Here is a 26,035-nt window from a genome sequence, read left to right as displayed (position 1 = left end):
ATTGATTAAAATGAAAAGAGGAGACAAAGTTAGAGAATGTAGAAGCTAAAATGAGATAAAGTCTGAATATCGTTTGTCTCTGCTGTCATTGTTTCCAATAACACAGATGATTCAGTGGAATTCTTTCAGGCTGGGTGAATTATCACAGTTGTAAGTTTTCTTCTGGGGCTTTGGAGGAAAGTTTTAAAAATGAGTTTGCTCAGAGTTAGATGGAAATGTTCTTTGCTGGAAGCCCTGATTTTTTTTAAAAAAATTACCTTGCTCTCTGTTTTAGGAAATTGTCTTTTTTTTTCTCAGTAGAAAACTGTCAGAAAATTGAAAATTGTAGGTCAAACATTTTGCATCCTACCCAATACATTGTTTTAGAAATCGACTTTCTTATTGCAAAAGATGCTGGTTGATAGACTGCTCTACATCACTGTTGTCATCAGTGTTTGCAAACCCAATGTTAAAGAAGTCTTCCTGGGTCCTTGGCCTGCTAATAGGGTAAAATGCTACCAGGTGAGCCACAAGGATTTGGTTTGTGGTCTGAACCATAAGCCAAGGACTTGAATTTTAGATCCAGATTCCAAATCATGAACTTTTCACTGGGCATGATTTTTTAAACTATGGATCCTATCTTTATTAAAATGCCTTAAAATAGTAAATATCAACTCTGTTACTGCGCATTATATATAACAATGGATTAAGGTCAGAGTTTAAAGAAATGGGCACCCAAATAAATTTAATGCCTTTCTTATCATTCCATTGTGATTCATATAGCAACCCTTTTCTAATACACACACTTGATTAGAATGCTCCTCTCTGCCTTACAACTTCTCCCTCAACTCTAGGGTCAGAATCTCTTTTTGGGGTATTTAGAAGAGGTCTTTGAAGTAGCGTAGCCCCAAAAGACCTTGCAGCTATTAACTGATGTAGGAAAAGGGGAGGAGATTTTTGAAATGTGAGATTTTGAGGTAATCATATTGTTTTGTACTGTATTTATATCATCGGCTCCCCGATTGAACTCCACACTACTCTTGAGTAAAAGCTCTTTTATGTTCACTTTATAGCTCCCGCATAGGATTGCTAGGTAGAGTAAATAAAAAGACAGATCTCAAGTTAAATTTGAATTTGAACAACCAACAAATCTTTAGCATAAATATATCTCCAATATTGCATGAGACATATTTTTGTTTGTCCACCCAACTCCTGCACAGATCACAGCTCATCCTATATAGGGTATTGAGAAAGGGTTTGTCGAATGACTGAATGAGCCTCCAAGGGGAAATATCCAGGAGTTAGTTGAAAATAGTAACTTAGAGTATAGCAGAGCTTGATTCAAGAGTCACCATCACATGCACGGGTGGTACTTGAAGCCCTGGAGATGGTCCAGGGTCATTGTGTTGACCTAAGGTTCTTAAACCGCATTGAGCGTCAGAATCACTTGGGAGGGTTTGTAACACATAGATTCCTGTGCCTCACTCCATAATTTATGATTTTGTAAACTTGAGGTGGGGTTCAAGGACTGCTTATCCTACAGGTTTCCACTCTGTGTCAGTGCTGCTCTTCTGGCACCACGCTTTGGGAGCTACAGTGTAGACTCTCTAGAGACGGATCTGCAAACCTTTTTTGTAAAAGACCAGATAGTAAATATTTTAGGCTTTGTAGGCTGTACTGTCTCTATTATGATGACTCAACTCTGCCTTTGCAGCTTGAAAGCAGCCACAGGTAGTATGTAAATAAATGGGGTGTGGCTATGTTTCAATCAAACTTAATTTACAAAACCAGGATACTGGCCTGATTGGACTCCTGGGTCAGCTTCAGTTTGCAGGCCCTGCTCTAGGGTGAAAAAAAAAGGTGACTGTTGAAGACATCCAGGTTTAAAAATTGGGCAGAAGAAAAGGAAACAGAGGAAGAATGATCTGAGCCATGGTAGAAGACCCAGGGGAGTACGCCCAAAGCCAAGCAATCACCCTCGTCTATTGTCTCAGAGCAATTAAGGATGTGGGAGGGGATGAATGCTGAAAGAGGCCATTGGATTTGGCAGTTAGGATGTAATGACCACTGTTGACTGAGTCGTTTGAATAGAGTAGTGGAGAGGGATGCCTGCCAGATGGAAGTGGGCTGAAGTGAAGGAAGAGGTGGAGGCAACAAATTTTGAATCCTCTTTGAGGAAATTTATCAGTGAAACAAAGGAGGGGTTCCAGGCTAACACTTAAGGAGAAAATTTGGTCCGAGAAGGTTCTTATGAGGATAAGAGGAAAACAAGTATGTTTATAGGCAGAGAGGAAAGGGCCAGTAGAAGCAGGAGCCTGGGCTGCCAACACATGGTCTCCTAAGAAGATGGTTCCCCACAAGTGGTGCAGATCGTGAATAGGGAGCAGAAGAAAATACAAGAGAGAAGAGATCATTAATGGTGGAAAGTTCTCAAAAGAAACAGGGCAGGAAGGGGGATTAAGAGAGCCTGCAGAAATTGCCCTTGGTCCGGAGAAGGATAATACTTCCTTTTAGGACAAGAGCAGGTGAGCATCACTCCATTTCGAGGAAGGAAGGTAAGAGACTTCCCAACCCATAGCCTTTGTTTCCTTGGAAAGGTTGGAAGCTAGGCTAGAGTGAAGAGATTGTGGGAAAAGTAGGGATTTTAAGGAAAGCAGTGATGGTTTGGAGTAGGCAGTGAGGCAGAGAGTATACCAAAGGTAAGTACTGTGCATACCAGGTAGCACTGAGGACTCTGCTGGGGTTTAAGCTCATTTATGAGCATCCATATGTCATCCTGATATTTGGAACTTTCCTGTAGTCTGTAGCTGCCTGGAAAATGTAGAACATGTAACAGATGGAGGCTTATTCAGAATTGCAGGTTGTCAAGAGGTGTTGGTCAGAAAGACATGAGGCGATAGAATTGGAGATGCCTATGAATGGGAATATGAAGGAGAACGAAGTGGAGAAGCAAAGGAAACCAAGAGTGGTACCCGTGTCATAGGCTGAAGTCTTGGTAAAGATAAAGAAGAGCAGGTTTAGAGGGAGAGGTAAGGGGGTTGAGGAGGACTGGAAATTATTAGAGATGTTGGGATTTCTTAGTGATTTCAGAGATGTGGCAATTTCAAGGGCCTGGGCTGTGGCTACGGAATTAGGCTCTGAAGTCGAGTTGAGGGGGTGTGTTCAGGAATTGAGGGAGTAGGTTGGGTAGGTTAGCAAGGTAGATCTTGAAGTTACTTAAGTCACCGCAGGAGAGGAGGAAGCTCTTGGCACAGCAGGGGACCTGCCTCTTCTACCTGGAGGAGCCTCGAAACTGTCTTGTTTTGCTTTTTGTGGGGCTCCCCAGTTCTTGCTCTTTTGGTCTGCTTCTGCCATTGCCTGGCATGACATATCTCTTCCGTGACCATTGAAGCAACTCACCATACATTTTCCCTCTTTCTTTCCTCATTTTTCTCCCCTGGCAGAAGCATGAAGAAAGATTATAGACAAGTAGGGTACTTCTCTGTTGGTAACTTGAACTTCTGTGACTGTTCCTTGCAAATTGGAAGGAAGCTATTTTCCAATTCCCTCTATAAAAAGAGACAGCAAGTTTTTCTCCCTACCAAGTCTTTCTAGTTGTTGGGCATCATTGAACATTTGCTGGTACCTTTGAGTCTGTATTGTTGCTAACTTCTTTGAGGAAGTCTGTCTGTTGTAAAATATTTGGGCTCACTTGTCTTTCTTTTTTTTTTGTGGTACGCGGGCCTCTCACTGTTGTGGCCTCTCCCGTTGCGGAGCACAGGCTCTGGATGCGCAGGCTCAGCGGTCATGGCTCACGGGCCCAGCTGCTCCACGGCATGTGGGATCTTCCCAGACAGGGGCACGAACCCGTTTCCCCTGCATCGGCAGGCGGACCCTCAACCACTGCGCCACCAGCGAAGCCCTCACTTGTCTTTTATTTTCCAGCTTTTGGTTACAAATTACCTTCTAAAAAGGAACTGGATACTTTCTAGTAAAAAATGCAAGCTCATGTATGAAAACTTTAATGAACTAAGAAAAATAACATTTAAATGAACATTTAAGAAGGACTTAAAAGAAATGGTTAAATGGTGTCGCCACAGAGGATTCACGCTTCAAAAGGAGTATTTCCCATTGCCCCAGTCCTTCCTTTTTCCTTTCTTTTTCTATACAATCATTTTCTTTCACCTACAGAAAAGAGGACTATGTTTTGAATTTGTCCTTTTTGAAGCTTTTTTTTTTTTTACAAGAATAGCTTGATTTATATCTCATGCTCTCATGTATCAGTTGAAAAATCTGGGAAAATGAATTGAAAGAGTGTATCATTTTTTAATATTTGAATCATAACATCTCACACTAGATTTCATATCTCATACAGATGGCATTACCCTTTGCATATTTTCCCTCCAGTATGGAATTGCCAAAGGAAAGATATGAATATGAAAGGTAAATGAATGTTGGGGAAAGATTATTAGAATAGCTGTCAGATGTTATGAATACCCTATCTGTTTTGCTGGAACGTATAAAAGTTTTTCCTTGACTAAATCTGTGCAGAAAATTTTACCCTGCACTTGATATCCATCGGTATTTTCAGAACTGAAACATGAAAAATAAATATAAAATTTTCTTTCAAAAACGCTATCCCAACTTTATGTCTGTTGTCATTGGGGGAAATAATATATATTGGAAAAAAGAAAAAGAAGAACCACTGATGGTGATTGTACTTTGGCAGACCAACATCCAATCTCAAAACTGACTACACGACAATGACATTTCCACATACATTTTAGTGAGGTATAGAGTTTGGTGTTTGAATAAATAACCTGTACTAGATAGACAATTCCTAAGAGGTAGAATAAATTGTAACACCATAGCTCCATTAGTGATCCTGAACAGATGTAAAAACCACGGAGTCTTAGGTCTGGGAAAAACTTTAGAGTGAATCTGATTTAATCTTCTTTCTTTACAAATGGACCGAGGTTCTGAGAGATGTAATAAATTGCCCAGAAACATGGAACTAATTAGGGACCTAGTGAGGGGCTAGACTCGAATATTCTAAAATCCGAATTCTGTGCTCCATCACTAATTGGTCATCTAGATTTAAGCACTTTAGCATTTTCAGACTGAATTTGAAGGTGTGATAGGCATTTTAGAAGGCTTATTTGTGATTTAAAAGTAAGTTAAAGTACCTGCATTTAGCTCACAAAATATGGGAACGTTTTGACAACTATGTCATTCTGGAAACAAGCTCAAATGAACTTGCAGGGAATAACTGAGATGAAAATGATTAACGGGAAGGGGGAATGGGAGACTGTAACAAGGCAGTGTGTGTTTGTAAGTACAGATCCACCACCTGTAACTTTCAGGAGAAGTGAAAACACAGAGGCACGCGTAATCCGAAATGTGTCTCTCACTCATCAATCAGTGTTTATCAGAATTGGAGGTCTTCGTAAGCGAACTGAATGCTTTCAATCCAGACATGCCAGTAATTGCCATCGACCGAGCGTTCTGTCACACCTGCCTGCTCTTCTTTCTCTTTCTCTTTACTTCATTACATATTGATTGACTTCTTGGGTTTTACAAGTTCATAAATCACATTCTTTTAAGAGGCTTCTTGGCTTTTGTGTGTGTAGACTGAGTCTACTGGAAAAGATGGATACTCGAATCACAGTAATGAAGAACTTCATCTTCCCTCCTTCAGTTTCATATGCAAGAGTGAAATCAAAAGACAGTGTCATTATGATGAAACAGATTTAAAAGCAGTGGAAACATCTTATAAAAACCTGGAGTGCTAGCAGCCAGCCCTCTTGGGTTTAATGGAAACTCTCACCTTACACAAATGGAAGGATTGGAGAGAGCTGGAGGGACTTCACAATCAAGAAAAGTATTATTCAGTAAATAAATTATTATTTTAAAATATTAAAAGTATTATTCAGTAAATAAATAAATGAGTAAATTCAGTATTAATTATGTAATGAAATGCTACCTTTGCAAATAACAACAGATATTCCTACCTGATTGCAAATCCATAATCCTGGTACAGGATAGAGTAGATTTTTGTCTGTCTTGGAGGGTTACATTTTATGTGCCTGCAGTAGAATAATAAAAGACTGGATACCTACGATCTCTTCTGCTCCTAAAAGTTTTTCAAATTTATAAATCTTAGGAATTGAACTTTGTTATTGTCCGTTTCATGAAAAAAAGGTCATTGTTCTCTCTACTATGGACATTTTAGATTCCTGTTTTATGGATGAATCCTAAAACATCCACTTCTTACTGTTTCTGGATACAAACTGATATTTAAACTCTGTAAGAACTTTTTCTCCTATTTTTAGTACCTGAGTGTTTTTGATTTTAATATAAAGCAGTTACATGACATTTAAAATTCATATTTTACAGATGAATCCTAAAATACTCATTTTTTTTTCTTATTTACTGATACAAACTGGTATGTTAACACTGAAGGGATAGTTTCCTATTTTTGGCAGCTATGCAGTTTTTCTTATAATATAAACCAGTCACATGGGACTTTTATGGAAAGGCCTATGTAGTTGTATAATATTAATGTCTTTTGTCCTCTTAAATAACAAGGGAGTCTACTTTGTAGGTTTGTAGTCCAGCATTAGCAACAACAACAAAAAATCATATTCTAGGCATTCTCTAACAGCTGATTTAATTTGGAGATATTCAGCCATTCCTTTCTGCATTAATTTAATTTCTGACAGCCAGTTTAATACATCAAAAGGGAAGAAGAAAGCAAAAACTGCCATTGAGGTTGTCTGTAATTAATAGAGCTGACTTCTGAAGCACTCCAGACTTCCAAGCCCTCACATGTGAGAAGTGGCTTATTCTGAAGCAATGGTGCTTTGAAAGAGCAAAACAATTGAGGCTCGAGAAGGGAGGCTGTGAACCAGTCTTCACTTTGGTGATTCAGAGCCATGGCTTCTATTTTTCTCTGTGAGGAGGAAGCAGAAGGAGGACGGGAAATGTTCTGGGAACAGCTGTCTTTTCTTCACAGAGTTTGCAAACAGAATTTACAGGCAGAAGTGTGTCTTTTTTTTTTTTTTTTTGCGGTACGCGGGCCTCTCCCTGTTGTGGCCTCTCCGGTTGCGGAGCACAGGCTCCGGACACGCAGGCTCAGAGGCCATGGCTCACGGGCCCAGCCGCTCCGTGGCATGAGGGATCCTCCCGGACTGGGGCACGAACCCGTGCCTGCTGCATCGGCAGGTGGACTCTCAACCACTGCGCCACCAGGGAAGCCCAGAAGTGTGTCTTTTGCACTAGTTTAGTAAAATGACATGAAGTCTCACAATGTTGCTACGGAGAGTCATAGCCACGAAATAAGGTGATAGAAGATAGCCATATTTACTCTGGATCAGTCAGTGTCTACAGTACATGTGATGTTTTCTTGAGACAGTTTTAGTAAATAAACAGATCCAGAGAAATTCCCTTGAAACCAGAATCCGAAAAACTGAAATAAAATACATTTCAAGTACTTTAGTACAAATAAGCATCATTATTAATTGAAAGGCAGTACTGTGCTAAATACTGTATAGACAGTCTCATGTAAGCTTCCTTACCTCTGGCCTCTGAGGGAAATACTGTCCTTCATCTTTATAGATGAGAAAACTGAGCTTGAGGGAGGCTAAAGAGTTGATGGTTCCCCATATGATGAATAATGGAAACCAAGTATGTTGGCGATCATAGTTTTTCTTTAAAACCTGTAGAATATATCAGGTTATACTAATTGAATTCATCTAACTATTCATCTTAATTTTTTTTTAGGAACCTCTAGAATGTTAGCATTTAGACAGAAAAGCAGGTACTTAATTGTTAAAACAATGAAAAAGAATTGATGATGGGGCTTCCCTGGTGGCGCAGTGGTTGAGAGTCCGCCTGCCGATGCAGGGGACATGGGTTCGTGCCCCGGTCCGGGAAGATCCCACATGCCGCGGAGCGGCTGGGCCTGTGAGCCATGGCCGCTGAGCCTGCGCGTCCGGAGCCTGTGCTCTGCAACGGGAGAGGCCACAACAGTGAGAGGCCCGCGTACGTAAAAAAAAAAAAAAAAAAAAAAAGAATTGATGATGTTACTGAAGTGTAATGACCTCATGATTTTCCACAACCAGATATTTTTTCTACCGTGGTTTCCTTACCTCTTACGTCTCCAGTAATGTGCTTAAGGAATTCATATTTCTTTCAGTATTAATCAAAGTAGAAATCTAATTTTAAAAAGATGAATCTTCTGGATAAAAGCCCACAAATTATATTTCATAGTTAAAAATTACCTTTTCATTAATTCATTGAAGAAATAGGAAATTGGAGTGCCTACTTTGCCAGGGATACATGGGGGACAAGACAGGCAAAGTCCTGCTTTCATGAAACTTCCAGGTTTTTGAGGGGAAAGATAGCTAATAACTAAGAACTGATTTGCTTTTATCCATTTTGAATTAGCTATCATCTGGAAAGATCCTAGGAATAAACAAACGGATGTGTTGAAAAGTACTATTAGTTTACTTGGGAAAACCTTCCCTCCTATTTTGCTTTAACAAACTTGGAAGTTCCACATAAGTAATTCACTGGTTACTTTAAAAAATGTGATTAGGGCTTCCTTGGTGGCGCGGTGGTTGAGAATCCGCCTGCCGATGCAGGGGACACGGGTTCGTGCCCCGGTCCGGGAAGATCCCACATGCCGCAGAGCGGCTGGGCCCGTGAGCCATGGCCGCTGACTGAGCCTGTGCGTCCGGAGCCTGCGCTCCGCAATGGGAGAGGCCACAACAGTGAGAGGCCCGCGTACCACAAAAAAAAAAAAAAAAAAAGTGATTAGATAATCTGGGGTTGTATAGTACTCCATTAAAAAAAATGAAATATAGTTGATTTACAATGCTGTGTTAGTTTCAGGTGTACAGCAAAGTGATTCAGTGATACAGACACACACACACACACACACACATATTCTTTTTCAGATGCTTTTCCCTTATAGGTTATTACAAAATATTGAGTAGAGTTCCCTGTGCTCTACAGTAGGTCCTTGTTGGTTATCTATTTTATATGTAGTAGTGTGTATATGTTAATCCCAAACTCCTAATTTATTCCTCCCCCTTTCAACAATTATTACTTGATGAATTATCAAGGCTTTGAGGGTTGATCATAAGTATGTAAAGGCATTAGAAGCCAGTGGGCCAGGTGGCACTTCTAGAAGGCCCTGGGGAGTCAGGAACTACATACCTGATGAAAAGAATGAAGTACCAGAGGGAAGAACGCAGAAAATAAATTTAGCAACTTTGCCAAAGACCAGCTTTTTGAGCAATCCTTGGAATTGAGAGCTCTTTCTCCTAAGTTGTGTATCCGTGTCAGTGCTGGAGAGACATGGAATCAAATGGAGTGACATCCTTTAGGTTCAGCCGCCCTTTGTGACCCCATCAACTGGATTGCCCCAAATTGATGCAGTTACACAGCTGCAGGGCTAAGTCTACAACTTTATGACCATTTCTCATGAACCCTGGGCTATGGTTCTTCTTTGAGGTGACATCAAGGAGAGAACAGTCTTCCTCTAAATCATGTTGCTGAACATCGCAAAGAATTTACTTGGCTGCAAGCACAGCATTGGAACGGTGCATCATTTCCTTTCCTTTCACTGTTTCTTGGCCCCATCCACTTGGATCCCTAACAGTCGTGTGCCAGTGTCAAAGCTGTTTCCTAAGCCGTGGTTCCCAAACCTTGCTGTGCATTAGAATCAGGGGAGCTCTACAATTTAGATTCCCAGGTCCAACTGTTTCAGGTCATTTCCTTGGCAAAGAATAAGCAAGTAAGTGCAAGTAATCTTCCAACAGCAATAAGTAATTCTCTGTCTCTGAACCCCTACTGCAAATTTGCTGGAAGGGCATCTTCTCATCACCTCCATCCTCCCCTGCTGCCCTATAGAACGCTGGGTGTGGAGTAACTTGTGGGGAGGAATGAGTCACAAATATTCTATGTTGTTTTTCCCAGGGGATTTGACTGTCACTCTGAGAGCAGCACTCAAGCCCAGGTACCTCCTGCTCTTTCTAAAATTATTGCATATTTTCCTTCTGCTAGTGCCTTTTTGCCCGAATCAAGCAGTATGTTGTAGGTACCTGGGCCTGTTGCATAAGCTCAGTCACCCCTGCTCCACCATCCCGGGAGCAGCCTGGAGGTGTGTCTTTTATTCGCTTTGGGCAGTTGTGAACGACCCTGAGCATGACCTTCACACTTTTGCCCAAGCTTCTCACTGTAATGGTGAAGTGGATTCTCCCTGTCTGGTGTTGCTGAGTGGATCTGGGTAATACATCCACTCAGAGGGAAGAAGTTTGGTCCATCACACCATAAAAGGGCTGTACCCTCTCTTCCCCTCCCCGCCACATCCTGGACAGCTTCCGCTTCTCTATTTCCCACTAATGCACTTCGGATTTGGTTCCTCCTCTTTTTTGTGGGGAGCTCTCTTCAGTTGATCTGTCCTCTTGTTGGTAGATTTAAACCTATCATGTAAATCACCAACTTCATAGTTAACAGCATTGCCCTTCATTGTTGCTAGTTTTTCCTGCTTATTTCCTTGGTTTCTGCTCTGAGTTTTTCTTCCATGTGATAGGAGCAGGTGCTTTTGCTTGCCAAGGACTCCTAGGACATATTTATTGTCTCTTTGGAAAGTAAACCAACTGGAAAGCTTGAGGATAATTATTCAGTACTTGGAATTTATAGAGAGCATTTCCTTATAGTAACTCGGGTTTCTTTAATGTGAAGCAATACTGGTTTTAGACTGTAAGTACCGCTAAATTACACCTGTGAGTTAGCCATATTTTTTTCTTCCCAGTACTTTTAGAAGGGACAACTTTTAAGAAAGTCAGCCTTTGTGGGGATTTTTTTTTGTTTTAATTGCAGAAACGTCAAGGTAAGTGGTCCAGGCTGACAACAGATTCATTGAGTCATAGAATCTCAAGTTGGAAGGGATTTAGGAAAGATTGTTAGTCATCTATTATTGATGACTTCTGGACTGAAAAGATCACATTGCAAATTCCTAGATTGCACCAAGATTTAATTTATTTGAGTTCGGATACTTGAACTAATTCCAGTCAGGTATTGGTAGTTTTCTAACCTCTGAAAGCAGTGGCAACCTTTCTTGACATTGAAATTCTCCATGGAAGTTCTAGATTTGAAATAGATGAAAGCAGAGTTCTCTGATTGCAGAGGAAGAGGGCTCTGAATTAAGGATTCTTACATATCCCCTGGTCCTTTCTACCTAGTTCTTCTTGCTGAGAGATGGAAGGTGGAGGAAAAGTAGAAATCCAGCAAATCTGTCTGCTCACTGTCATCCATTAAAACTATACCATCTTTTCCACACCAAGGGCCCTAATCTGCACATCCAAATATAGACAATGAGGCAAGATTTAAGAAATGTTGATATCCTGAGAAATCTCGTAGAAGGATCCAAGATCCTAAGTTAATCAGAGATCAGTTTTATTTTAGTCACCAGACTGTTACTAAGATAAAACATTGTATTAACAGATTTTAGAAAGATTTTTAAGTACAAAGTGTAAAAAGGATGTTTCAAAGAGTTAAGATCTTCATGGGTAGAAATATTAACACTGTTCACAAAGCACTAAGAAAAACAGGGCATTACAATATGTTAAAGCATTTATATATTAAAACTTTCAAATCCTTAGGTAGGGAGGAGCTTTAGGTAAACTTCAAACTGGTGGTGGATGCCAGGCTAGATGGTAGAGAACTACTTGAAATTTTAGGACTGGGGAAAGCATTTTATGACATGTTACTTTATCAAAATTTATAGGAACTAACCCAATACCTAGGCATACATAGACAGCCAGGGGGAGGTGGAAGGAAAGTTGGCATTTTGAAGCTTTGTTGGCAGACATCTCGTATTATTAAAGAACAAAAAATAGCAATTGGCTGAACAATTCTACTGGGCTGGAATCAGGAATCCAGATGTTATAGAAACAAGTCCAGTGGCCACTTTGCCTTTGTAGATGCCATGGCTAAAATTAGTCCTAGCTAAGGGCCCATCAGCAGCATCAGAGATCTGTGTTCCCTCGTCCTCCAGACCAGGATGGGGCCCTCTGCTATATCCATCCTTTCACAGGGTCCTCCCCGGCTTGTAACTATGATCCTGACTTTAATTAATTAATTACTTACATTTATTTGTAGGGCTTTCTTTGGTAAGTTTTATTTAATTATTTGGGTATGTTTTAATATTAGGGTTTTTTGAATAAAAATTTCTCAATAGCTGCCTTGAGGGCAGATACAATGCGTGTCTTCTTCATTACTGGAACCCTGCTATCTTGCACAGTCCCTGCCATATAAAAGAAACTTAATTAAAAGAGCATACTTGGGGCTTGGCTTCCCTGGTGGCGCAGTGGTTGGGAGTCCGCCTGCCGGTGCAGGGGATGCGGGTTCGTGCCCTGGTCCGGGAGGATCCCACATGCCGCAGAGAGGCTGGGCCCGTGAGCCATGGCTGCTGGGCCTGCGCGTCCGGAGCCTGTGCTCCACAACGGGAGAGGCCACAACAGTGAGAGGCCCGCGTACTGCAAAAAAAAAAAAAAAAAAAAAAAAAAAAGAAAAAAAAAATAGAGCATACTGAATGAATGAATAAATGAATGCTGAAACAATCAGATTTCTGCATTTTTATCAGGGAAAAGGAACTGTTGTGGGCATTTTGGATACCAAGGAGGCAGCCTACTGGAGTAGTTACAGACATGGTGCTCTGAATTGAGTCTGGCTCTGCCACTCCCCAGCTTTTAGGATGTTGGGAATTGACTTAACCTTTCTGTGCCTTAATGTTCTTCTCTGTAAAAGGTGATAATAATAGCACTTAACCTGTAGAGTTTTATGAAAATGTGAAGGGGGACCTGACACAAAGTGAGTGCCCAAGAGGAGTGGGGTCAAGGTGAATGAACAGGCTCTTGACTAAGTCGGGAGAAACTCCTCTGCCCTGTGTATTTCAGACTGTTACTAATTAGAAACAGGGCATTTACTGGGACAAGGATGTCAGGAGTGGGTGAAACCAGAGAAGGCCCAAGTAATTGAAATATGGAGGTGACAGCTACCCCATTACAGTAGAGAAAATCAAGTACAGTTGACCATTGAACAACATGGGGGCCAGGGGAGCAGTGGGAAATCCATGTATAATTTATCTCTCTGTATAAGCAGTTCCTCTATATTCGAGGTTCTGCATCTGTGGATTCAACCAACCGCAGATCATGGAGTACTGTAGTATTTACCGTTGAAAAAAATAAGTAAGTGGACCCATGCAGTTCAAACCCGTGCTTGTTGTTCAAGGGTCAACTGTAAAACTAGAATGTTGAGTTCTGATGCAAATACCCTTAACTTTTGTGAAAAACTGATCTACAAAAACCCATCGTTCTTATCTGGATATTGAAATGTGATAGTGGATATATTATCCATTATCCGGAGCCTAAATGACGCTGAGTATTTTTCGCTGTTTTGTTTCGTTATTTCCCAGTTTCACTTTGAAAGGATTTGTCATCCGTCTGTTGGCACAGCAGATGGGTCCTTCATGGAGCAGGGTGAGTTGCTCCAGGAAGAAGATGGGGGTCCAGAGGAGACCCCTGGGAAGAGTGCACACTTAGTGCACACACACTGTTAAAACGTTCACGGTTTCCCTCAGTGACAGAGGAATGCTTTAAATGTTTGGAATTTATAGTCAAGGAGTTTCCAAGTGAGCAGGGTTGTACATGACTCATTTGTAAAGGTTATAAAACACCGTTGGTCATAAGATAAAAGATGCCCTCCAAATTTAATATTGTTAATATTATAAACAAACAAGGGGATAACTAAATAAAAAGGAGATAGAGAATTAGAAAACCAAAGTACAAAACCAAAAGACAATCCAGGCGTCATTTGGCATGTGTGAATCAAGACTTTTCTCTCTCTCTTTCTTTCTTTCTTTTAATTGAAGTATACTTGATTTACAATATTGTGTTAGTCTCAAGTATACAGCAACGTGATTCAGTTTATATATATATATTTACATTTTTCAGATTATTTTCCATTACAGGTTATTACAAGATACTGAATACTGATTTACTGTACTATACAGTAAATCCTTGTTGCTTATCTATTTTATATATAGCATATATATCTGTTAATCCCATACACCTAATTTATCCTCCTCCTCCCTTTCCCCTTTGGTAACTGTAAGTTTGTTTTCTGTCTGTGAGCCTGTTTCTGTTTTACATATAGATTCATTTGTATTATTTTTTAGATTTCATATATAAGTGATATTGTATAATATTTGTCTTTCTTTGTCTGCCTTATTTCACTAAGTATAATAATCTCTAGGTCCATCCATGTTGCTGCAAATATTTCGTTCTTTTTTATGATCAAGGCTTTTCTAAGTGTAAGGTTGCTTACACTTAGTGCTATGGTTCTTTTGAGTTTAATAGTCATTTAAGTGTTTCATTACCTTTTGCATTTGCTGTGGATTTACTCTGGGCCACAGGATGTTTTCTGTTTAACATTTTACTTGTGCTGTGTCAAGATCATCACAGTTCTCTGAGGTTGGTATTATTATGCCCATTGAGAAACAGAGGTTTAGGGCATCACTTAATTTGTCTGAGATTATATACTTAATCAATTGTGGAGCCTGGATTAGAACCCATATCTGTCCTGATACCAGTGCTTTACTCTTGACCATAATGAGGCTGCAAATCATACAGTCTCAGCCCTTGGGCAACTTGGATTTTTGGTAACACTAGCAACAGGTCTTAGATTGATGAGCAAATCTTGCTCCTCTCTTTTACTAGTTTTCTTTTTTTTGAGTTTTAGAAGACTATAGCCTGCTATTGACCATTCTGGTGTTTACTTACAAGAATCCAAATGAAAACCTCACGCCTTAGCTTATGTTGTTGTCACTTCTTCTGAGAACGACAACACTGAAAAATAAATTTCTGTGTGTGGAAGCTTGCTGCGGAGAACAGCTACGATGGTGAAATTAATTCAGGAGTGCTTAAAAACCTGATGTGGGGGCTTCCCTGGTGGCGCAGTGGTTGAGAGTCCGCCTGCCGATGCAGGGGACGCGGGTTCGTGCCCCGGTCCGGGAAGATCCCACATGCCGCGGAGCGGCTGGGCCCGTAAGCCATGGCCGCTGAGCCTGTGCGTCCGGAGCCTGTGCTCCGCAACGGGAGAGGCCACAACAGTGAGGCCCGCATACCACAAAAACAAACAAACAAACAAAAAAAAAACCAAAAACCTGATGTGGTCTTTTCCATTTGTGCCTAGGATTGTTTTGCTCCCTTGCGAAGAGCAGAGGTCCTGGTTTTCATAGCTGTTTGCAGTTTCAGCTCAGGTCTTGTTATAGTTTACATTTAAAGCTTTACAGTGGTACCAGGTTCAGGCTAAATTTGAAAGGAGCTCTGGGGGAGATAACTTCAGCATTTCCCCAGGGAAGTGGACTGGAAAATTGCTGGAGAGTGAACTGTAGGGAGCAAGCTTGAATTGGTCTCTTGGGTTGGCCATAATTACCTAATGGATTTTCCATCTCTCAAAATTTTAGGAAGGAAAAAATTGCATTAAAAAAATAACAAAAATGTGAAACCCGAACCTCCTTGATTTCTCTTCAGGACTATAAACTCCTGCCCTCCTGTCTAGCCTTTGAAGAATGGGTGTGTTCTGGGACAGAGACAGGCCAGAGGAGACACGTGCAGGAGAAACGGATTGAAGTGTGATTGAAACTCACAAATTCCATAACCTTATTTCCCCCTTCTGAATCACTGCTGAATGCTGAGATTCAGTTCCATTCAAGATGGCTTTGGGTGCAGCTGGGACTATATTTTAATGACCAGTATATCCTAATTATTATGGAGCATTTTGTTTTTCAATGGAATATAAAGGTATTTGTTGAGTGGCTTAGCTCTTTGCATACCAGGGTTTCCTGCTCAAAGGGAACCATTATGCACAGTCAGTTTTCACCCAGAACACTGCCCACCTCCCACCTCCATCTTGCTTGGAAATTGTATCTGGAACCAGGAACATTAAACTCAGTCCCCCACCCCACCCCCACTGGATGCATCCTCAAAACTGTTCTATTTTAACGTGTTTGGTTATTATTCAGATTGCCCAGGAAGATAAAGTGTCTGTTGCTCTCCTACCCCTCTAACTTTTTTTTTTTTTGTTAGTTAGTTACAAAATTTAATTGTAAGGATCAAATAGTGGTTATTGGTCAAACCAATCGACGTTAATAGCTTTGAAGTGTGCAGAAGCTAGTTTTTAAATAAAGGTGACAAATACCAATCAGATTCTTATAACACTGTTCAGAATCTAAGCAAATGTGATTCTGGAAGTTGAATACAAAAAGCCAAAAGAATCATAGTGCAATCATCAATACATAAACCAAAGACATAATTTTCTAAATCATTTTTAGTTAAACAGAATAAATTCTAGTTTTTAAAAAAGTTTAAACCTACATAAAACTCAAAGCAATCTAACTATTTTCTACCTGAGGTCAAAACAAGTTTCTTTTTTCCTATCTAAACATAATTCTTGGCATTGAGGTAAATCTGAATTCAGGTGATATACTTTGTCAAACTTTTCCAAAAAATTTTAAGCCCTGCTGTAGAGAGAAATTCTCATATTATATATCCATATTTACATATTTTTTCTTCAAAAACTAATGACAAATTTATGAGGTTAATAGGCCTGTAATGGGACCATGATACTATTAATAATATGCAAATAAAAAGCCATTCATTTATACCATGTGTTCCTATATGGTACAATATAAAATGGGATCATAGAATTTATGTACAGAGATGAACCACCAAGAGTTCAGAAATTAAACTCACTTTAAGAAAACTCATTCTGTTTTTTGAAGCAGAGGTTGCAAAGTTGTGATGTATAATAAAAATATTTTGTATACAGGCTCCAAAACCAAGCATTGGCCTAAATTGGCAAAAACTGCAACTTAAACAGAAATTAAACCCAACTAGTTCTGCACTGTGGTTATGCAACTTTTGGCTTTAGGGTCTGCAGGTTTCACTGAGGTAACAACCTCTTATCTCTTGCCTCTCCTCCTTGCGCCTGCCCCTAATGCCCCCAGCCTTTTACATGGCTGTCTTTGGCAATGCTTCCAAAGTTTGAAAGCAGAAGAACTTGCTAAGTAAATGGAGAGAATGAAAAATAACACTATATATGATGTATGAAAACCAATCGAAGAGTATGGACTGAGAAAGAAAGTACTAGAAGGAAAACTAAGCCACAGTCTACCCTCAAGGGAAAAAGAGAAAATAAAAGAATAGGGGGGCTGTTACTCCTAGATCTTCTTCCACATCATCTCCCGATTAGAAGAGTGTGGAACCAAAATTTCAAACTCTGGAAAGGTAATGACTTTGAAGGAGGAGTAGGGAAGTGAATAAATGATAAAGAAGTACAGCGGTAGCTTTAGCTGTCAGTGAGTTTCTTTGCCCTGGCATTGACAATGTCAATACGATCTTTGTTGGTGTCAGCCTTTTCTGTGATCCGTTCTATTTGTCGATTTTGAGCCTCAGTCTCATTGCCTATGTCCAGGGCCATGTTTTTTAGATTTCCTAGGATACTGCCCACTTGAGTCAGGTTCTCTTCCATTTCGTCTTCCCTGGCATCATTTGTTATATTTAATGTATCCGCCGCTGGCTGTTCCTGTGGTTGCTCGCTGAGACTGACCATTTGTCACTCGGCCTGGCTGCTTAGATACTACATTGCTAGGAGAGTTGTCTCCACCGTCTCCCCATGTTGCCTTATAGGCTTTACTAGACTCAAAGTTCTTTGTCCTATTACAGGGGCATTCACAAAGGCCACAGCACTTGTTTAGTTCTGTTACAGTCGTCTCTGCTTCTCTCATGTCTTTGTTTATTTCGTCCATGCCTTCTTCTACGTGTTTCAGTTGTTCCCCTTGTTCATCCAGCATAGTGATAGTCTTGATTCCTGCATCCCGAGACTCAATGGCTAAACCCAGGATTCTCCTTGTACTTTCCAGAGACTCAGCAGTAACCTGGTTAGCCCTCAGCTGAATTTCTTCTGCTGACAGATTATCCATGATGAATTAAAACTTGATAGGTGGAGAAACTGAAATGTGGATATTCAAGCAGTTCTGGCCACTCCTCTCCGGCCGCGGCAGCTCCCTAACTTTTATTATTGGCCGATGTGTGTAAGTCTGTGCTTGGCTTTGGGAATAAATACGCTCCAATAGAGGGAGCCAGCCTCTGTGATCCCACGCACGTTCATTGGACCGATAAATGTGAGTGCTTCCTGGGTGCCTAATGTCGTGTTACAGCTGCGATGGACCCACACATGGAACAAACACTGACTCACTGCTTTTGTGATTGGCGAAGTAACTCATTTACAGAAGAAAGAAAAACACCAGGTATACTATGGCGGGAGCTTTAAGGGATCCAAGTGCTACGAAGTTCAGACAAAGGAGACTTCACCTTGGCTTGAGGGATAATGGGAGAGATCATTTGAATTAGCTGCAGTCTTGCCTGTGCCAAGAAAGGAGGGTCCGGCTGGGTCCAGCAGCAGCAGCAGAGACCCAGGACTGGGGAGCACAGAGGTGACTGGCAGCGGACTGTGCATGGTTTCATTTGATTGGCATATGGGTTGTGTGGAGGATGGTAGTGGCAGAGAAAGTCGGAGCCAGATTTTGAATAGTAGTGGACATCAAGGAGGGAGCTTGGACTTTATTCATTGGGCAGTCAGGTTTTGCTGAAAAGATGTGAACATCTTGGCATCATTTTGAGAAGCATGATTATTGTAGAGTTATCTGGAAGCAGTGTGGTGTGTGCAGTGGATTGTAGGAACATGGGGGCACGGACAGACACAAAAGAATCAGGTGAGTTCGAGTGAGGATGATAGGCGACGGACCTAGAGCAGGTGGGATACAGATGGAGACCAGAGACCAAGGTCACTGGGGAAGGAGAACCAACAGTTGAACCAGGAGTTTGGGAAGGCTGTGGTGAGAAGCTGAAGGATTCGAGTCTGGATGACAAAGAGACAGGTGGTACATTAACAGAATTAGTTGAGGAGGGAGGAGTGTGTGTGTGTGTGTGTGTGTGTGTGTGTGTGTGTGTGTGTGGTTGTTGGGCAGGAGGGAGTTGTGGCCAGGCTGGCGTTCTTTCAGAACTTGATCTGATACTTCCTTAGCCGTGTAATCTTGAGCAAGCAGCTTCACCCCCCTAAGCATATGCTTCTGCATCTGTAAAATACGTCTTTAATTCTCATGACTTATTATTCTAAATATTATTTGTTTAAGAAAAATAGAGAATGGAATGGTTCCATCAGTTCTCAGAAAGTAAGAAAAGAGAGGAACAGGAAATGCAATATGGAAATATTTTGAACTTTCTGCTGCTGCATAAGATTTAGACTCTTGACATTTACAGCAGAAAAGTACAATTTAATGAATGATTGAGGGTATGTTAATTAGGTAGTGAATAGGAAGTTTCCCCCTTTGACACTTCAGATGGCCATAATTTGGGGTGGCACTTACCCTGGCCATGTTTATAATCAAGGCTAATTGTGCATTGAGTGATAAATAAGAAATGGGTTGAAATTTCCAAAGAGACCGACACAAACATGAATATTACAAGCTGAAAAAAAAAGAGAACCTTCAAGCTTCTGTCTTGCCTTTATATATGGTAGATGACAAGAGAAGAGGTCCGCTTTGGATTGGTGGTATAGGTGGGTGTATTTAGTGCTCAAAACTCAGCACTTCAGAAAGAACTGAAATCTCTCTATATATCTTACAACTTGTAAATAACCTTATGGCTTCTAAGCTACTTGAAATTTTGTTGAGTTGAAATGAATTGGAAAGGAACCAAACCTGTCATTGAAAACTAATGGATTGAGCTTTCTTAAATACTGAAAGGCACCTAAATGACCTCCCCAGGTTTTAGAGAAGAAAGTTTTCAACCTGCTTTTATCTCCTCTTCCTCTGGGTATTTTTCATGTAAGGGATGGGGAACAGAAGCCACGGTTGGGGTGTTTTTAAGGTGAGACTGGAGTTTGTCCTCCAGTCTTTCAAGGATAAGACAGTTTTACTTACCAGGGATAGGATCTATTACACCCTGAGCAGCTGCTGTTTTTGAGGTAGGAAAGTGAGGCTGAAGAGCTTTGTACAGCTGTCATGCAGAATTCTAAGCACCCATTTTACAAACCTGTCAGTATGGCCTGGTTTCTTGGGCAGATGCAGCCTTTGGCTGTAGCCTGTTTCCCTGCTAGCCCTCTTCTTTCATCAGTTTTGTTTTTGTTTCCTGTTAGGAATGTTCCAGATTTAGCAGCTTATAAGCAGGATGTGTGTGTGTGTTTTAAGGGTCTTGATTTGCGTGCTTGAACTCAGACTCTTGTTTGTCTTCAAGGAGTCATATTAAGAAAAAAACAAAAACAAAAAACCCCAAAACCTTGACTCAGGGCTCTGAAAATTTTGTCCTCTAGGGAAAAGGAAGAGCAGAAATCCTTACCAGCTTTCTTATTTGGTTATAAAAGTGGTAAGGCATGAAATTGGAACAGATGGCATAGAAATAGCTAGACTGATCTCCTTTATTTGAATTTTCCTGACAGTTTCTTTAAAATCTTTGTAAACTCCCACGTTCAACAGTTTTTTTAGGTCTTTTAAGGCCCTGTGGGTAAATGCATCAGTGTAATAAGCTCCCATCCAGGTATGTTACAGGAAGGAAACTGTAAACGAATTCAGGACCCAAGATCTAGACCACAAAGCCTATTTTACGTATCTCTAATAAATAGATCCTAAAGTTAATATATCACCTGTTCTCCTGTCATCCTGAAGTTGAGACAGTGTAGTTACCATCTTAGGTTGTACCTGAGGGGGTATGTGTAGTGGACAGCCTGTCTTTGATAAGTTAAAGTGGACATTAGAACATCCTTTAATAGAAGAGTTGAGGAGATTTTGAGAATTGCAGGCTGAGTATGCCAACACATAGGACATCAGATAGACAGCAAAATAACTTAAGTAGTGGGTATCCTATTCGCTTTTTGTCTGTAGATATTAAGCAGTATGAATAGCTGGGGAAAAATTGTTATATCATTAGCCATGGGTGGGGTGGTGATAGTTTATTATAGGGCAGAGTTACTGAAAAAGAAAGAGATGTATCATTATTCATATTAAAAAATGCTGTGACAATGTACTACTTCAGATGAGTGTTGCTCCCATAAATCATCCCAAATCCCTGTACTCAGGGGATTTGTGAAAAGATAGTCTTTTCAGAGGTAAAATTATTTCAGTTTCTTCATGGGAGAAATTTTAGAATGCAAGGAGGAGTTCATCCAAGCAAGAAAGCCATTTATTGAGTTCATATCGTTAAATAGGAAAGGTAAGGAGGAATATGCCGAGTTTAAAGGTATCTTAACACAACTTTCCCCAACCTGGGACCTCAGACCTCTGGGTGATTGCAGTGTGTGTCAGACCTGCATTGCCTATAGACTTAATGAATAAAAACTGAATTCCTTTCTGTTTTGGGGGTAGTATTAAAAGGGCCTCGTACTCACAAGGGTTGAGAAGTGTGCTTTAAGGTGAGGTACAAACCTTAGTTTGCTCTCTCTCTCTTTTTGTCTTTTAATTTGGCTATTTTCTTATTTATGGACATTTTAGCCCAGCTCAGAATAGAACAGCAAAATTGCAGTCACCAGCTGGACCCAGTTTAGTACAATATTCAATCTAAGGGTCTTGTATCTTACAAACCTTTGTATTATTCCAACCCCTTGGTGGTTACATACCTTATATATTAGTACTTGATTTCTCAAAAGATTTCTTTCTAAAAGCAGAATAATACCACAACTAAGAGGTAAGGGCAATGTACTTTGAACCTCTGAAGCCCTGGCTCTTTGACCTACTCATGCTGGCTGGATGCAAAGGTATTTTAGTCATTCCTTTCATTAAGGATTCGCCAAATTAATGCCTTCTAATTAATTATTCAATTAAATTATGTTGTCCTCTTTCTCCTGAATTCCAGATTTTCTTACTCCTGTATTGCTTTCCTTTATTATATATTTGCTTTTTTCTTTACTTTAAAAAAAAATGCTTTAGTCTTTAGAAGAGTAAATGTACTTAGGCATTATTTTGCTTCCATGTGACCTAAGGAAACTTACCCAAAGGCTACCATATTAGATATAACTTTTGCTTACCAGAGCCATCTGAAATGGCATAATTATGACAAGAAAATCCAGAGAAGGAACATTTAACTGGAAATTCCACTCTTGAACAGATCACAAAATAGAAGGAGCCCTCTTTAGCTGCCCTTAACTGGTAATAACTGCTCATGGGTAGTTTTAATATCCTTCAGAATTCCTCATCTTTCCTTCTCCTATATTTTCTTGTAAATAGGTTCCAAGAAGTAGTTTCGGTAACTCTTTTGAGGACTGGATAGAAGGAGCAAATTTTTGAATTTGCTCCACTTTTATTGAATTCAGAGGAGTCACTTAACATATTAAGCTCTTTCCATCTGCTGAAGAAACCTTACCTCAGAATTTGGAGACAACAATCCCTTAACCATTATGAGACACTTTTAAGGCATCCTTGGCCTGGTCCTTCTTGTTGGAACTCAGAAAAGATCATCAGACCCATTAATGACACCTTCACCATCTCAGGAAATTAAACAAATCCGTTTCCCCATCCAATAGAATTTTCGCTGGTCCTTTGTGAATGGGCAGAGCATGATACATTTCAAATAATTTAATGAAAGAATTGAAACAAGTTTTACTTTGATAACTATTTGGGAATCTATACATACACTTCTTGAGAAAATGAGAAGATTCCATGTGGGACTGAGATAAGACCAGGGTTAGGAAACATTCCCAGAAGAAGGGGTGAGGTGTCAGTATCCGTGCTTCTGAATCTATAACACCTGGCCCCAAAGCAAGTGATTGTAAATACTTCTGAAGGATGATTGTCAGTTCTGTTCCATAAAGAACAGAATAATAGAAGCATAGAGAAATAGAGACAGTTATTCTGGTCAAAATAGCTACTGAAATTCAGGTACTCCTCTTTGGGCCTGTGGTGCCCCTACAATGAGGTCTTTTATCTTCTTTTCCTTCTTTATTCCTTTTCACTTTGTAGCTGGTTGCTGTACCCGACGCTGTTTCTTCTAATAAATGGAATATTGGTCACATCCACATGGGAATCCTTGGTGGTTTTGTTCTCAGTATTCACAGTGCAGTGCTGAAGAGATAATGGTTTGTGTGGGGAGGGGCATCTGTGTTAACCTGGCCAACCTTCTGTGGGCTTCACACTACTCAAGGTTCTGTCCAGCATTTTCTTTTTAAATTTTTTAACCTGGTTTTCCTGTGTCATATCCAGTTTGGAATTTTATATATATATATATATATATATATATATATATATATATATATATATATATATACACACACACATACACACACACACATATATCTTTACTCGTCTAAAGATTAAAGCATTTTTTTAAAAGTAAAGAAAAAATCAAACATATATATTATATATATATATAAAATATAGTGTGTGTGTATATATATATCTTTACTCTTCTTCTAAACACTAAAGCATTTTTTTAAAAAAGAAAAGAAAAAAGCACATATATATATTATATATATATAAAATATAGTGTGTGTGTATATATGTATATATATATATTTTATATATATATATAGTATTTACCATTATGTCACATTAGAGAGTTGTAAATAGAAAATTGATTCCTTGAGAAAGATTTCATTTCATCAACGCTGTGGGAGTAATAACCATATCGCTGCTTTATAAAGATTTTAAGGGTTTGCAAAACACTGTTTATCCTTTGTCTAAAATTTCCTTCCTTGTGTCTGCATAAGTTGTGAAGATTGGATCTGCTAGGTAAAATTCCACTTTTTCGAAAATGTGGTATGGTACGTGTGGCACTTGAATATAAGTATATATGCGTGTTATAATTTTAATTTTGAATTCTAAATGCTTCCCCATGAACGAATGATGAAATATTTCCCCAATTTATCATCTGTTAGCATTGAGCATATCCTACTTGGTATTGCTTTTAACTTCTCTCTTTTTTTTTTCATCTTGACTTACTTTTCTAAGGCCCCCTAAGAGTAGGAATCTACATTTGGTATCAATTCTTAGGAGGAAAGAAAGCTGACATATCCTGAACAACCACTGTGTTCTAGGCATTGTGCTAGAGAGGCAGTGTTCAGAGAAGTGCTACAAGGTAGGTATTATTACCTCTATTGAGAAACTTAGGTGCAAAGTAGATAAGTACTATAGGCCCATAGTTACATTTGAGCTACTGACCAAGCACTGTCAAGCCCACTGTCTCATTACGATTTTACCATTATGCCTCTTCTACCTTGTGTATTCGAAGGTGTCATTTTGTTGACTTCAGCTAATTTAAGTATAGAAATGATAAATAATAGAAACCAGGGTAACACAATATTTTCCTTGTCTCATGACAAGCCAAGGGACATTACCGTAATGCTAATATGTATTTCAGATTTGAATCTGGAATGACTTGAGACTTGAATTTTGAGCCTTCTTTTTGTGTTGTACCTATTTCAGGATAGTGGGGCTTATTGCATTGGTTTCCACATCTGAAGAACAGAACATGAAAATGGTTATTTGTAGTGTAAGTGACATGTGTATTGAAATGGTTAAATTGTAGAAACCAATCATGGGTTGTTTTAAGGACATTAAAGTCATCTCTGCCCCTTGTCCTGTAGAACATACTATGCATTTAGAGGGAGCTTAACCAGTAATTCAGGATGACCACTGTCACATACCATACACTTACTGTGGGTGAATCCAGGTTGCTATGACAACGGAAATATTTTCAGTTTCTCCTTTTAGAGTATAAACATGCAAAGCTGGAATATTGCTTAAGTTCATGTTTCATATTTATCTTTTCTGACTTCAAGTTACAAAGACAAAAAAGTGAGGAAGACACTAACCATATTTCTTCAGACTAATGCAGTTGTTTCTCTTTTTCACTCCCATCTCCTAGTGGAGTTCCTGGAATTTAGCTTGGCTGTCACTAGACTATGCTGACATCTCTTCTTAAAGGCAGTGATGAGGAGAGATTAGACATCTTTCATTACTCTTCTCATTCAAAGATTAGCACATATTTATTTCAACTTGGATTTGAAATATAAATCTCCTTGGGTAAAGAAGATTCAGAATCAGAGATACACAGTGCCCCCCCCTTTATAGATGGTAAGGACTTCATTCTGTGAGTATTCTTTGGGGGGCGTTCTTGGCATTCAGGAAAGAAGAAAAAGGTAGAAGAGAGGAGAAAAAAAACAAAACAACTGCTAAGCCAAGGCTCCCTGGGGCTTTTTCTCTTGAGGTCCCTTTTTTGGGATCCACAGTGTGAGTTAAGAGGATCACTAAAGAATCAAATAGCTGTAGATGGTTCAGCAATTTTTGAGCCAGCTAGGTGCTGAAACCCTATATTTATTTGAAACATAGCAGACATACTGGTCTGCTCCACAAGGCTAACAATGAACATTGTTAAGGAGATTTTATTTTATTTTGTTTTGTTTGTTTTTTTGCTTATTTATGTATTTGGCTGCACTGCAAGTCTTGTGGCATCCTAGTTCCCTGACCAGGGACTGAACCTGGTCCCTCGGAAGTAAAAGTGTGGGGTCCTAACCACTGGACTGCCAGGGAATTCCCAGGAGTTTTTTTTTTTTTTTTTTTTTGCTTACTAGATCACTGGTTTATTATAAAAGCATATAACTCAGGAACAGCCAGATTGAAGAGATGCAGAGGGCAAGGTATGGGGAAAGGGTGCGGAGCCTCTATGCCCTCTCCGAGTGCAACATCTCCCCAAATCTCCATGTGTTCACCAACCCAGAAGCTCTCTGAACCTCCTTTTTTTGTTGTTTTTATGGAGACTTCATTGCATAGGAATGGTTGATGAAATCATTGGCCATTGGACCTCCAGCCTCTCTCCCTTGGGTGGAACTGAAAGTTCCAACTCTGTCTTCAAGGTCGGTTCCCCGACAACCAGCCCCCATCCTTAGGTGCTTTCCAAAAGTCATCTCATTAACAAAAACTTAGTAGTGGTGAAAAAGGGCTTGTTATGAATAACAG

At 39.8% G+C, this 26,035-nt stretch overlaps 1 protein-coding gene and 1 pseudogene across 5 annotated transcripts in view; one reads left to right on the top strand and one right to left on the bottom strand.

Moving 5' to 3' along the window:
• FAT3 (FAT atypical cadherin 3) overlaps nt 1-26,035 on the top strand; it is a 719,190-nt gene that overhangs the window by 19,350 nt on the left and 673,805 nt on the right. The window lies entirely within an intron of this gene.
• LOC131759490 (synaptosomal-associated protein 23 pseudogene) lies at nt 17,377-18,091 on the bottom strand (annotated as a pseudogene).

Source organism: Kogia breviceps, chromosome 7 (assembly GCF_026419965.1).
Source record: "Kogia breviceps isolate mKogBre1 chromosome 7, mKogBre1 haplotype 1, whole genome shotgun sequence".
Taxonomy (NCBI): Eukaryota; Metazoa; Chordata; class Mammalia; order Artiodactyla; family Physeteridae; genus Kogia; species Kogia breviceps.
The sequence above is the reverse complement of the archived record's forward strand: the minus strand, read 5'-3'. Positions and strand labels throughout refer to the sequence as shown.